We start from the raw sequence: 14,618 nt of genomic DNA, 5'->3' as shown, positions 1-14,618 counted from the left end.
CTGCGCTCAGTGTCAAAAGCAGCCCCCAGACGGCCTCCCCTCGCCGGACTACTGCGCGCTCGCTTTCAGCTCACGCCCGGGAGATACTAAGCGTCCAGATGCCTGCGGAGAGAAAACCGGTCCATCCAGGTAGTTAACGAACGGCGCCGACAGGTTACCCCGTGAGATTCATTCCGAAGTGTCCCGGGATCCCGAATCCCTTAGAGAGAGCTCCTTAGCCGAGCACTGTTGCAGGAGCGCCGCGCCCAAAACCCAAGTTCAAGTTTCCGAGGCCGCAGGCGATGAGCAGCGAGATCCCGGCCCGCCAGGGCTCTAAAGCGCCCGCGAGGAGCCAGGGGGCGGCGGCGGTTAGGGACGTGCTCCCGCGAGGAAAGCCGGAGTCCCAAGTCTGTAAGTGAACCGCCTCGCTTCCGAGGGACTTCCCTGCGGGTGCCGTAAGGGTGTGCGTTTCTCGGCGTCAGAATCCCAGCAAACGCCGGTCCTGCAAGAGCTGAAGTCAACACCCGGGGGGCGCCTGTTTGTTTATTGGCTCATAAGGAAAAAAGTTTGAGGACCTTTTACCAACCTCGGACCGGGCGCAAGAGGAAATCTCGGAATCTCCCCAGCAAAAGTCACCTAATTTTAAGTCGTTATATAACTGGGGGCTTTTTACTTAGCCTCCTTACTCTAAGCCCTCTCGTTACAGTTCCAGAAGTAAAATGTACCTCGCTTTAAAAATATTTTTTTAGTTGTTATTATCTCCCTGAGCCCAAAGATGAGAGAAGGCGCAGGCAGTTCCCGGGGCGGCCTCACCCGCCGCTGCCCCCTCGCGCTGCAGAAGGGACGCGGGGTCCCGGAATCCCCGGGTGCCGCAGCGTACGGCTGGCAGCCGCGCCCCGTGGTCCCTCCGTCCGCCCCTCCACGTGGTCAGGATCAACAGTTTGTCGAGCTCATCAGTGACACCTTGAACTTTTCATAAAGAAAATGGGTATTGCACCGAGAGGGTTCGGCCGCTGCGCCGAGTCCTGCTTAATATTCAATGATCCCGCTCGCGCCTCCCCCTCCTCCCCTCGCAGAAATTCCATCGACTCCGTTACTGGACTCGGACTTTTAAGTTAATTTACTGCCCCCCCCCCCGACCTTGGCTAGGAACCAGCGCCTTTAGGGCTAGAGTACCCCCCGCACCCCAGCTTCCGCCTGAAAATGACATTTCGCCGGTGTCTCGGGAGGGGGCTGAATTTCACTTTGTAACTTTCTGCGGAACCCGAGCCCGGGTGGCAGCTCTGGTGGTGGTATCGTATGCAAATACGCATGCTGACGTTACAGATCATGTGGGTTTTGGCGTAGATTCCCCACTGATCGAGACATTTTTTTCCCCTTTTTTTCCTTCTTTTTTTTTTTTTTTCTTTTTAAAATTTTGGCCACTGTTCTCCGTAAGAGGGCTTTTTCTGTCTGTCTGTCCGGCGGGCTGGCTTTCCCCCTCTTTCCCACGGAGCCCGAGCCGGGCGCCCGGTGGAGAGTGGGGAGTGGGTGGGGGCAGCCAGCAGAGTTCCATTTTGGAACGCCCGTGCCGCGTCTCCGCGTTCCCAGCCCGGGTCCCCGCGTTCCCAGCCCCGGCGCAGGTAAGAAACTTCGCCTCGGCGCCCTGCAGCCCCCGCCCTGCGCCGCCAGCCCCGAGCCCCGCACGCCCCGCGCCGGCCACTCCAGCCCAACTTTCCCACCGTCACCGTCGCCACCGCGGCTCCCGAAAATGTGTTGTTAATGGGACTTGGCCGGGTTTGTGATCGGAAGGGGGGGTGCGGAAAGGGGGGGTGCAGGCTTTTTTTGCGGGTGGGAGGAAATAAGAAGATCCAGGGTGGGGGAGAGATTTTTTTTAAGAGTTTTGATTACAAGTTTGGATAAATGGGAGCCAGCCCGAGAGGAGGAGGAGGAGGAAAAACATGTCTACGTTTCCCTATGTCGACATAAGCCACAAAAAAATATGGCGTCCGCTTTCGACAGGGCGTTACGTAGACCCGACTCTGTTTTTATTTATTTATTTCGTGGCCGGCTCCCTCCCTTCTTGGCCCAACTGCGGCGCTTTGTGCAAACGGGGCAGGTCCCGCGGGGACTCCAGCGGGACGTGGCCCCGTCTCGGCGGGTTTGGGCAGGCGGGGGGCTACGTGTGTTGCTCCCCTCCCTCCCCCGCTCTCCCCTCTTCTCCCCTCGCCTGGTGACGATTCGCCGTAATGTGGTGGCAGGAAGCATGACGCCGTGGGTTGAAGCTGCCTCTCCTCTCTCGTCTCTGCCGGTGGCTGCAAGCAGCGGGCGCGCGGCGCGGGCGGCCGCCCGAGCTACCTGCCGCGGGCAGGGCCAGAGCGCGGCGCTGTCCCCACGCCCTGCTCAGGTGCCGGGGCATCCGCGTGGGTAGGGGCTGTAGGGGACCGCGGTGTCCCCTGCCTGACTGTCCGCCGCAGGCTGCCCCACGCCCGCAGTTCGCCTCTGCCAACCCCAACCCACGTTCGTCCCCGGCACGGCAGCTGGCGTTCTGCGTCTGCCCCACGAGAGGTTAATCTTTGTTGGTGTGGCAGCTTCTTTGTGGCTTCCTCAGGACTTGGTAGACTCCCCATTGCAAACTTGCCCTTTCCCCAGCCGCTGTGCAGGAGGCTGCGGAGACGGAGATGAGCGGCAAGTTGGAAACCAGGGAGCATCACGGAACGGCCCCCTGGCCTCGTAGTTGTGCAGTGCTCGGAGGCAGAGGAGGAGCGAGGAGGGTAGTTTGTTAGTCTGGGGTGAAAACTTGGGGGAAGCCAAGTTGTGATTGCTCAGGCTTCCACCTGATTGATGGGCTGCCAAGCTAGTGGGGGTCTCCGCCTTCAGCTGTTTTGCGCTGGCCTTTTGTTTGTCCGGAGGTGTGGAGGAAGGAGGGAAGGAGGGAGGGAGGGAGGGAGGGAAAGAAATCATTCCTTTCTCTGGACCCCTCCCGTTTGAAAGAGTCGCTGCTGAGCTTGGTCCCCAGGGTCACTAAGTCTTTTCAGGCCCGGAAGTTCTCTGATCACCTTCTCTGTCCAAGTTAGCATCTCCCCAGGTCTGAGTCAGGCCCTGTTGGGCAGGATTTGGGGGACAAGAATCCCTCTCCTTCATCCCTCTGTTCATTCAGACCTCCCACAATTACTCTCTTAACACACATACAAACAGACACACGTCCATCCGCTCTCACTCCTTTATAGAGGGCAGAAATTAATGCCTGTTGAAGTGAAGGGGGCGAGGCCCTGGGAGCTCTTCAAGGTTTCACGCGGTGACTTTCCATCTAGGAGGGCTCTGAGTTGAAACAGTTCAGTCCCAGGGCAGTAATGTCAAAAAGCATTTGGATGACAACCAAGTAGAGTAAATAGCTTGTAAAATGGCATGTTTAATAGTAAAAATAAATTAATGGAGCTGTCAAGTGCTTGAATGGGTCTAATATAAAAGCTTGACTTAAGTTTAAAGGGAAAGTTATGTAGTGCTGTATACAGGTCTTCTTTTAAGGCCAAAAGGGGAAAACTCTACAAGCATGATGGAATTGTGCCCCTGACAATAACTAGACCTGTGACCTGTGGGAATATCGTTGCTGTTTAAAAGCTCTGCTTCTAGATTGTTCTCTTGTGCACTGAACCTTCTAGCCAATCTTGATGTCAACTAAGGATCTACCTGAAGTCAACAGCTAGCTCTTAAGGAGAAAATTCAGTAGCCAAGGTTTTAAGATAAATCAGATACAGTAAGTTTTCACTTGACCTCATCAATAAGTTTGTGGAAACTGCGACTTAAATCTGAACGACTTATTAGGAAATCAGTTTGACCCTAGGCTAATTGACATAAAAAGAGTTAAGTGCCGACAGCCTATTTCTAATCATAAAAACCTCACCAAACTTCTAAATAAAGACCCCAAAACACTTCTAATATTAAACATTGCAATAAATGCGAGCTTTACATTCATTTTAAAAAGATTAATAAAAATAAGTAAGATAATCATTATTCAACTCACTTATTCCAGTTCAGGGCCGCAGGTGGCTGTAGCCTGTCCTGGCAGCTCAGGGCGCAAGGCACAACCTCCCCTTTTCGTCCTGGGAACCTTCACACTCACTCCGACTGGCACAATGTAGACACACCAATTCACCGCACATTCACATCTTTGGGGTGTGGAAGAAACCCATAAAGACATGGGGAGAGCATGCAAGCCCCGCACAGACTGTGGCCCAGGCTGGGAATCGATTTTTTTTTTTTTTCCTCATCAGTATTATAATGAAATGACATTCAAGCACCTGCTATATATTAAATAATCCCCTGTTTAAAGAAAAAGATTAAAATGACAGCTGTTTGTTGGCACTCATGAAGGGTATTCTCCCTGACATGAATGCAGTGTATCTTGACAGACCCCCCAGGGGGCTGAAAGGTGACTACGCCAAGTGTCTCATTCACATTAGGGCCTTGTGATTCGGTGGGATGCTACACATTTGACAAAAAGAATAATGACAATGTTCAATGACAGTTGCTAGCACTTACTTCAGTATACTAGGCACAGTGCTATGTGTTTTACATGGTTTATCATTCTGTTCTCAGCATAACCCTATGAGATGAGTACTGTTGTTATCCCCAGTTTCCCGTTGAAGAAACTGAGGGTCAGAGAAGTGAAGAAAGTTGCCCAAGGCTGCACAGCAAAAGGTGAAGTCAGCGCTTGAAGTCTGGTCTTACTTTTTAGCATTAAACCCTCCATTATAGCAGCTCCCTGAATATGGAGCTGCTATAATATCTAGTTAGAATGAAAAGGGAAGGTTTAGGCACAGGCAGGAAAGAGGGAGCAGTGACCACTACCCTGTGGTCTGAACTCATAGGGATCCTCCTGAGTTTCATTCCTTTGTTGATTTATTTAGCAACTAAGTGTCGATGTCTTTGTCCCTTCAGCAACTGTAATATTCATCACATTAATAAGAGCCTGCGGTCAAGCACTTCTGTACGTCAGGAGCCATTCTAAGTAAGATGAAACTATTTTGTCTATGCGGCCATTCTGTGAGATAAGTACTCTCATTCTCTCCTTTTTATAGATGAGGGAGCCAAGACCCAGAGAGGTTCTCTAACCTAGGGCCCAAGACCAAGCAGCTAGTGAGCAGAGTGCCACGTGTATCACTGCGCCACTCCAGACATCAGGGGAATGCTGTTGAGATGGAGCCCCCTGACCCTTTAGGAATTTGAGCAGACCGGCAGGGAGACAGACACTCATTAGGATGCACTGAGCAGGATTAAATAAGTGCTGTACTTGAGAAAAGTAACTGCCTGGAAGCACAGTCAACAGCATGATCATTCTTCTCCGTAGCGGATATCCTAGTGTAGGTAGTAGCTGAACTGCCCCATGCATGAGGAGGAATAATGTCTGGAGTTGTATCAGACCTCACTGCATTCTGCTGCTAGCAAGAGAAAGCCTGACCACCAGTGACTTCACCAAATGGGGGCTCGCTCATTCATGTCAGACAAGAAGGGTGGGCAGGACAATGCCTATGCTGTACCAGTGGAAACCTAGACTCTGTCTTTCTACTCTGCTGTCCTTAGAGTATAGCCCTTTGGCCCCAGGTTTATGGTCTCGCGGTAGGAAGGTGGCTGCTGCATCTTCAGGCCTCACATCTGCATTCTGGGAAAGAGAAAATAAGATGAGTGAGTGTTTACCTAGCATGGCTTCGCTGTGACATCTAGGAAGGAATGCAGCTCTGAGGGATTTCTGTCCTTAGCCCATTGGCCACAACTTAGCTCATTGCCTCCCAAACCTGCCAGAGAGGGCCAATCAAATATTTTCAGTTAGGCACTTTGCTGCCGTGAACAAATAGGGGCTCAGCTTGTAAGGCGGCGGGAGTGAATGAACAGCTGTTGAGTTGGCAGATAAAGTGCATGCGACCTAAGATGAAAAAAGAAAGGAACGTGTTCAAGGTGAAAACTGCATTGTGGGAGCTGTGTGTATCCTGGCATGGTGGAGAGGGGGTGCAGGGAAAGCTGTCAAAGAGATGACACCAGGTTAGGGGGTACTGGGGAGCTATGGCAGGTTGCTGAGGAGGGAAGGTCATGTGTTATAGGAAGGGGAGACTGACAGCGGTGTGTCTTGTGGGGACAAATCAGCTTGGTTCTTATTTGAAATAAAATGAGTCCTGGAAAGTTTCAGACCAGGGCACCAGTTTTCCCTCAGGGCAAAAAGAAGAACAGCATTACAAGAAGGAAGTAAGGGATGGTGGGAAGCTTTTCTTTTAGGTCTTACCAATAAGAATCCAAAATTAACCCGATGTTGGTCAGCTGTTACCAGGAGGTAACTAGCTCCCCTTTCCTAATTAGTGGGACTGAAACAGCTAGAAGGGAGTACCAGTTACTCCCCAAACATTACACTTGCCTTTCTCCTGACCCCCGGGCTCCTGGGTCTCACCTGCAGCCCCACCGCTCATCAGCAGAACTTGAGTCATGGCCTTCACCTTGCTTTAATGCAGGGGTTGCTTATCAGAGAGCTTCAGAGGCACTGCTTCTAGGTTTCCCATACTGGATTCGCCCAGCAAGGACCCACATCTCTGATTCTCTGCTCAATTTATCAGCTTCATGACTTTGGGCTAATACTTACCTCTCTAAACCTCAGTTTCCTCATCCCTCAAAAATGGAGATCATCCTAGTGGCTAGCTGCATTATGGGTTGTTGTGAAGCTCAGGAAGACATTTATAAAAGGGCTTAGCAAACACCTAACTCGTAGATTGTGCTCAATAAATGTCAACTGTTATCCCCACCGTCACCGCCGCCACCATGGTCATCACTGCCATCACCTCTAGGATGTGACTTTGTTGTTAATTAACAGGCATAGATTGTATCCCAGATCCCGAGACCCAGACCATCCCCATCTCATTGCCATTCTCCTCCGTCCTCCCCACGCACAGATGCACTCTCCCGGACGATCGCAGGGAGAGCCCGTGCGAGGCTCAGGGACTGCAGTGTGCTGTGTCATGGTCAAGTCCAAACAGCTCTGAAAGGATGTTTGGCTCTGACGTGTGCCTGTGGCAGACAGTAAAGTGGACGTTGCCCTCCTTATGGACAAGGTAGTTTCATTTTTAACTGAACAAGAAAATTCCCTCCCCATTACCTTCCTCCACCCTTCTCTAAGGCCTTCACCCTACAGCAAACAGGTGGCAATTTTAAGGACATCCACCCACAATCTGTTTCCTGTTCTTATGCTTGTAGTCATGCGTTTAAGAAGGGCTGATTGGCGGTAGTGTGAGTGTGTGTGTGCACGTGTGTGTAACAGACCCCCAAGGAGAAGCACAGTCCTGACAACAGCACATCGGTTTCCACCCAAACTTTTAAAATGGAATAGAGAGAAGACCAGGCCCAGGGTCTTGCTGACACCGGTCTTTACTGCCTGGTGGACAATCTACCTGTTAAAGGCCACAATTCACACACTTTCTCCCACTCTCTGCTCCACCTCCAGTCCCCTATTACCATAAACACCTACTGGAAATTAAATCTTATTACACAATGTTTCTCTGCCATAGTGTTTAACACCTAGAATCTGCAGTAAATTAAACGCTTGTGCTATTGATCCATGGGAGACCGATATTAAGGTGTGACCCAGGCATTCACTTTGGTGCAGAGGCTTGGTTTGGGATGGAAACGTGGGAACTGCATGCTGGCTTCACCTTCCTGGGTTTAAAGCCAGATGGGGTTTACCTTGCAGGGGGAAATGAGCAAAAGCCGGGAACCCGTTTGCTGTCAAGTTCAGTGTGGAGAGTGGATTCATGTGTCCCTGGGGCCTCCCAGAGTAGCCAAATGGAGTTAGTTCCTTCTTTGGGAGGGAGTCCTCCCTGTTGGGGGTCCAGGACAGACTATGGGAGAGAGCAGGAGCCTGCTGTCCCAGGGGCGGGGAAGAGATGAATGGAATTCCTGGGCTACAGGTTCTCCTCCGCCTGGTGGAATGCCTGCAGCTGCAGCTTCGGGGCTCGAAAACATCTGCAGAGAACTGAGGCGGGAGCAGAAGTCTAAATGAAGGAGGAGGCAGCAAGCGTGCGTGCATGGGCTGTGCAAACGTGCCCGTGTGAGTCAGCGTTGCAGAAAGAGTTGAGGAAAGCGCTCCTCAGGGGGGCTGACGTTTGTGCCCCCTCCCGCATGGCCATCTTGACACCCCAAGCCTTGTCCACTCTGGCTGGTGAGATAGAACAAATACAAAGCTCCTAACACACCCAGACACCCCACAAACACACAGTATTCATCATTCTGAGCAACAGCAACAGCTCCCCAAAGCTGAGTACCTACTACAGTAGTGCCCCTGATCTGTGGGGGATACGTTCCAAGACTCCCAGAGGATGCCTGAAGCCGCGGATAGCACAGAACCCTATGCATACTGCTTTTTCCTGCATATACATGCCTATGATAAAGATTAGTTTATAAGTCAGAAGCAGTAAAAGATCGACAATAATTAATAATAAAATAGAACAACTCTAACAAATAGACTGCCAAAAGTGTGATGTGAATGTGGCATTATTAAGTAAAATAAGGGTCACTTGAACCCAAGCACAGCGATACTAGGACAGTCAATCTGATAACTCAGTAAGGGGGGGTGCGTATACAGTGTGAATTCACTGGAAAGAAGAATGATTCACATCCCAGGCAGGACAGACCAGGACAGCAGGAGATTTCATCATCTACTCAGAACAGGACACAATTTAAAACTTATGAATAGTTTATTTCTGGGATTTTCTATTTAATATCTTCGGACCGCAGTTGACCACAAATAACTGAAATGGCAAAAAAAAGCGAAACCTGCAATTGGGGGAGCAGGGGGAGACTTCTGTAGGCACCAGGCACCCTGCCAAACACTTTCCTCTCACTGTCATTCAGGCTGACCGTGAGGAGTATGTGCAGAGCAAGGATGTATAGCCCCATTTTAAAGACAGGAAACCAAAGCTCAGAGAGGTTAGGTGTGTCCCCAAGGTCACAGAGAGAAGGCAGCATTCAAACTCAGGTCACCCCGCTTCCAAAGCTCTTCATGGGCACCAGATCTTTCTGAAGTCTTCTGGAGGCCAGCCTGACCCAGACTGGAAAGAAGTGCAGGGAGAACATGCTCCTGAACAGTCTGATTGCTTTTCTGCTGAATGGGGGGCGGGGGGGTGCGTGCATGTGCCTGTATGTCCATTTAGTCAAAACAGGAGAGAATTCCAAATCTGTGCCTGTTAGCCTTAGCACTACCCGCCTCCGCAAAAACAGTTCTAATGCCTTTATGGGTGTCTCTGACAGAACGTTCTCCAGGGGGCTGCACCCTCTCCACCCTCTCCTCCTCGGCTCTGCAGAGAAGGAATCCCAGTGGGCTGAAAGCTGCAAAGTTGGAGACGGAGGAGAATCTGGGTGCTACTTTCAGGATGCTCAGCAGCCTTGCCAGCCAATGGGGGAAGGGGATGCAGGGAGCAGGCATTGGGAGGGTGGAGAATGGCTGTGTTGCTGTTTTTATACAATAACAGAGGATCATTGTAATTGGGAACCCATGAATCGTAACACGTCTGCCTATGGCTCTCTCCAGCTGTAGAGCCATTTAGTTAAATAGCGCACAGAAAACCCCTTTCAGCTGACACTACTTTCCTGCTGTTCTTAAAATGTAAGACTTAGCTAATTGCTGTAATGACAAAGCCATCTCAGCCTCCCCGAGCCCCTGGGTATACCCAGAGCCCCCATGCAATCTCCCTGGCCTATGGAGGAGGAGGTTTAGAAATTATTTGCATTTGCACTGCACCCTTGTCTTTTTGGAAACAGCTCCTTTAAGATATTTGCACACAGCCTGATCAGAGCTGAATGTCATGGCCAAACTGTTTATGGTGGGCGGTGACCCAGAGGGAGCAGGGAGAGGCCAGGATGTCAGTGCTGGCAGGGAAGGGGGCGGGGGGTGCCTTTGCCTTTTCTGTGGGGGAGTGGAGTGGAAGAACATTGACTAACAGCTAGAAGCTGGAAAAAGAGATTGCCCCTTGGCCAAGGAATTTGGAGGAAGGGCTGGCTGTGGCTCCAGGCAGGAGGGCGGGAAGCACAGGCCCTCTCCTACCCGCCCCTAGCAGAGAGCGCGGGGTTTTGTTGTCCGGTAGAATGGCCCAGTACTTTCTTTCAGGGAGCTTTGTGTTACAGAATGGATTCCGAGCACACAGTGACTTCTCCCAGAGCCACGCAGTTCAGCACAGCTGGCAGATCGCATTGTTTGCAAAAGCAAAGGGCTCTTGGGCGCACAGAACCACAGTAGAGATGGTTTGGGATCAGTCACTGGGTTAATGGTAGACATTCCAAAGACTGTGGGCTGAGCTTGGTCACGGCCTGACTTCAGCACTTTCAGAAGTTGGATTGTAGGTCTCCTGGTACAAAGTCTAATGTCTTCTGAGCTCCCTGGAGAGGGACCTCGGGGGAATGAGAATAATAGCAACATGGCTCATTAATAGGATCAAGGAATGTTCTAGCTGGAAGAAACTGTAAGTTTCACCCAGCTCAGCTTGGGGAAACTGAGGCCCAGAGAGGTAAGGGAATTTGCCCAAGGGGAAATGATCATATGGCAGAGTATTGCTTTTCCTCTTCTGTACAATCTAGGTTAAGTTCCGTGTTTTCTTGGGCCTTTCCTGACCAGCCAGCTCCATCACAGTACCTTCCCTTTCCCCTTCTTTCCCGCTGTCCAGCCACTGAGCACCTACCGGAGGAGGAAAACAATGTTCCTGCCCTCAGAAAGGTCACAGTCACTTGGCACTTAGCAACAACTGCAGTGATCATCATAGCTAGCTCTTAGTGACATCATAGGCACAACACCGAGTGCTTTCGTGTGGGTTAGCTCATGACATGCCTAACAGATTATTCCCATTTAACAGGTGAAGAAGCACAGAGTAGAGAAGTCCTTTGTCCAAGGCTTCTGGAAACCAGACAGTCTTACACTCCATTAGCCTCTCCTGCCCTCCATACACCGGGGGCTCCTTCGAGGGGGCTGGGCTCCTCTCCCACTGATTAGAACTAGCGGCTGAGCCACCAGCCAGCACTGAGGATAACAGCAAGAATGGGCATGCATTCAGGGCTTGGCCTAGGGCTTTCTCCTGCATAGATTTTCTTTCCCATTTTTTGAATGCCAACTGTGCGTACGCTCCACGCTCATCTGTACAGCAGCCCTGCTGAGCAGACGGTGTGGAGGGCAGAGCCAGGACTCCAACATATGGCTGTGGAATCCAAGACTGGAGAGGTTTTATCCACATCAGGCAGGCTGCGGCCAGAGGAAGCAGATGGGGAGTTCTGTGTGGGCAGGGACGGGTCACTTAGGGACACGAAATTACCAGTGACTGCCCAGGTTAGTTTCCCCAAACTTCCCCTAAAAATAAAGGAACTTTGAGGCACTCGAGGCAACCTTCAGTTGAGCAGCAGATATTTATTCGAGCATAATAAGAAGCACCAAGTATGATGTGAAAGGCATGAACTCTGTGCCAGGCAACTCTAGCGTAGTACGAGCAACGGCCCCATTTTTAAAAATAGCTTGAGGTGTCATTTATATATCTTAAAATTCACCCATTTAAAGTACACGATTCATCAAGTTTTAGTATATTTTCGGAATTGTGCAACTATCACCACAACCTAATTTTGGAACAATCCCATCATCCCCAAATCTGTGCTCATGATTAGTAGTCACTTTCCTCTCCTCTGTTCAAGCGCCTGCCCCCCAGCCTTAGGCAACCACTAATGTGCTTTCTGTCTCTATAGATTCCCTTTCACTGTACTGGACTTTCGTGTTTGAGCTCTTTCACTTAGCATAATGTTTTTGAGGTTCATCTGTGTTATAGCATGAACCCATATTTCATTATTTTTATGGCTCACTAGTATTCCATTGTGTGGATAGACCACGTTTATTGGTCTGCTAGGGCTGCTATAACAACATACCAGAGGCAGGTGGCTTAAACAATAGATGTCTATTTTTCTCACCTTTCTGGAGGCTTGAAGTCCAAGATCAAGGTGTCAGCAGGTTTGATTTGGGCTGTGGCCTCTCTCCTTGGCTTACAGATGGCCACTCTCTCTCTGTGCCAGTACATGGTCCTTTCTCCGTGTACACCCATCCCTGATGCCTTTGTCCAAATTTCTTCCTATTGGAAAGACAACGGTCAGATTGGATGAGGGCCCACCAATGGCTTTATTTTAACTTAATCGCGTCTTGAAAAACCTTATTTCCAAATACAGTTACATCGGAGGTACAGGGGTTTGGGCTTCAACATGAAAATTTGGGGGAGAGAGGGCACATTTTGTTTATCCATACACCAGTCAGCATTTGGATTGTTTCTACATTTTGGCCGTTACAGTAATGCTGCAGTGAGCATTTCTGTATAATCGTCCTGTGGATGTGTGTTTTCATTTCCCTTGGGAAGATATCTAGGAGTGGAATTTCTGGGTCACTCTGTGTGACTCTGTGTGTCGCTTTTTGAGAACCTGCCAAACTGTCCTCCAAAGCTGTGGCACCAGTTCCCCTGCCCCCCAACAGTGGCGCAGATTTCTCCACACTCTCACCAACCCTCCCTGTTGTTCTAAGCCCAATTTTACAGGTGGGGAAAATGAGGCACAGGGTCGGGAAGGTCAATCACAGGACTGAAGAACAGAAGAGCAGGATCCCCACACACACACTCGCACCAGTCTGACCAGTGCACTACCCAGGGCTCGGACTAGGTTAAAGCAAGCAATGGCACCCAGCGTGCAAAATTTAAGGTGGGGCTCGTGCTCAGGCTCCCATAGTACAGAGTCAGCACCCAGGAGGGAGTGCCTCCTTAAGTTTTGCATGCTTGCTTCACTCTTATCCTGCTCCTAGTCTATAAGGCACTGTGTGCTCAGTGTTGGGGGTGCAGAGGAAGGAACACAAGGGTGACCGAGCCAAGGCCCCTGCCCTGGAGGTGCAGCCCACACAGCCAGCCTAGCTGGACTTGTGGAGACAGGGTGCCTGCTCCAAGGGTGGCTGCCTATGCAAATTACAGGAGACAATGCCTGTGAATGACGTAGCACAGCTCCTGACACCTAGGCAGTGCCCTAGAAATGCCACTGGTACTCTTGCGTGATCATTAACATATCTCGGCTGAGCGGCTTCCTCTGAGTCAGTAGTCTGAGGGACATCTTTAGGTCCTGGATCTTTGACTGGGAGCCTTATCCCCACCCCATGGAAGGGGCCATCTCCCAGTGGCCAGGAGGAGGGCTGGGACAAAGGCAACTGGCTATCCAGGCTGTCCTCAGACCTGCTGAGCCTGTCGTGAGAGTGGTGGGTTATCCACAGGGCCCAGCGCGGGCTTCACTTCAGCACTGTTAGTTCCAAAGCCAGAGTGCAATCCCTGTGCCCCCAGGTGTGAGAACATCCCTGTGGGATAATACATGGGGGGCTCAGGTGAGCCAGGGAAGGGATGGCTTTGGTTCCTTTCTGCTGAACTGACCTGTCGCCTGCTTAACCCCAGCTGGAGGAAGGAGCCCTGTCAGAGGCTTTGGTTGTAGTCAGACCAGGATGCAGGCCTTTCAGGGTCTGTGAGGGTGCACTGATTGATTCTGGTAGATTTGGGGAATCAACTTCAAGGTTTCTGGATATAGAAGATATGTGTCAGTTACAAAAAAAAACAATAAAAATAATGGTGCTTTCTTGCTCAGTTCAGCCAAAGACCATATAGATTCTGCACATGGCTTAATAACTGAAACTCAGGGGTCCTGTTTTCGGGGGAGGCAGCTTGCTAGCAGAACACAGGACCAAAGGCGATAAGACCTCCTGGCTGGTGCCCTCCCCAGCTCTGTGCCTATGCCATGCTTGGCACACACCTGCTGGCACACGCAAACGTGGGCTGTGCTGTAGGGTCACCATGTGCCTTGGAAGCCTGCTCTGTGCTGTCCACCGGGGGTCTCACACGTGTGGTGGCGCCCTGATGAGCTCTCAGGCTTGCTGGAAACTGGGCTTTATGCTTTGGTTCCCACGTCTCCCTCCCCCGCCCTCTGCCCCCTGAACACCTAGCTCTGGCTGAGTGGTTGCTCAATAAATACTTGTTTAATTGATAAGCGGAATTGAACAAAGGAGAGAATCTGCGTGTTGAAATAGGAGGGGGAAGTCATGCTGGGCCTAACCACCCAAAAATGAACAGACTCTCTTCCAGAGCTGATTTTTTTTTTTTTTTTTCAGTGAGAGGAAAAGAGGAATTCTTGTTAGAAGGAATACATGTCGCGGCATCTGTCTCCATTCTTCCCCTGCCGCAACTCCGCTGGCGTGTGCTTCTAAAACACCAAATCTGACCATGTTTCACTGCTCTCCTAAAAAACCTCCCTGGTCCCAGGTTGCCCAGGAGTCACGAACCCTAACAGGCTTTTCAGGTAGCTTACAAGAGTGAGCGAGTCAGGTGCAGGATGGTAGGGAGTGGTGGGCAATACATCAAAGTCAGAAGCATATGCCCAATCTAAAGGCGTTCAAAATCTACTTTTTCTTAAAATGGGCTTTCCCGTCCAGTCTGAGGACTGTCACTTAGTAACTTCCAACCCATAGGGTCAAGTCCAGATCCCTGATCCTGGCATAGGGGCTCTTCAAGAGCTGGCCTCTCCCTACCAGGCATGCTGCCCACAACCCAGCCCTATAGGACTCATCCCTGAACCCCAGCTGTGCCATC

The 14,618-nt window shown here is 50.8% G+C and overlaps 1 long non-coding RNA gene across 2 annotated transcripts in view; it reads left to right on the top strand.

The window, feature by feature from the left end:
- The first annotated feature begins 1,208 nt into the window (after window positions 1-1,208).
- The window catches only part of LOC150004033 (uncharacterized), a 126,054-nt gene continuing 112,644 nt past the window's right edge, over window positions 1,209-14,618 (top strand). For both annotated transcript variants that reach the window (XR_016512358.1, XR_016512359.1), the window contains exon 1: window positions 1,209-1,601. This is a non-coding gene — a long non-coding RNA (uncharacterized LOC150004033). The remainder of the gene's footprint in view (window positions 1,602-14,618) is intronic.

This window comes from Furipterus horrens, unplaced genomic scaffold (genome assembly GCF_987537825.1).
Source record: "Furipterus horrens unplaced genomic scaffold, mFurHor1.1.pri manual_scaffold_7, whole genome shotgun sequence".
Lineage (NCBI taxonomy): Eukaryota > Metazoa > Chordata > Mammalia > Chiroptera > Furipteridae > Furipterus > Furipterus horrens.
The sequence above is the reverse complement of the archived record's forward strand: the minus strand, read 5'-3'. Positions and strand labels throughout refer to the sequence as shown.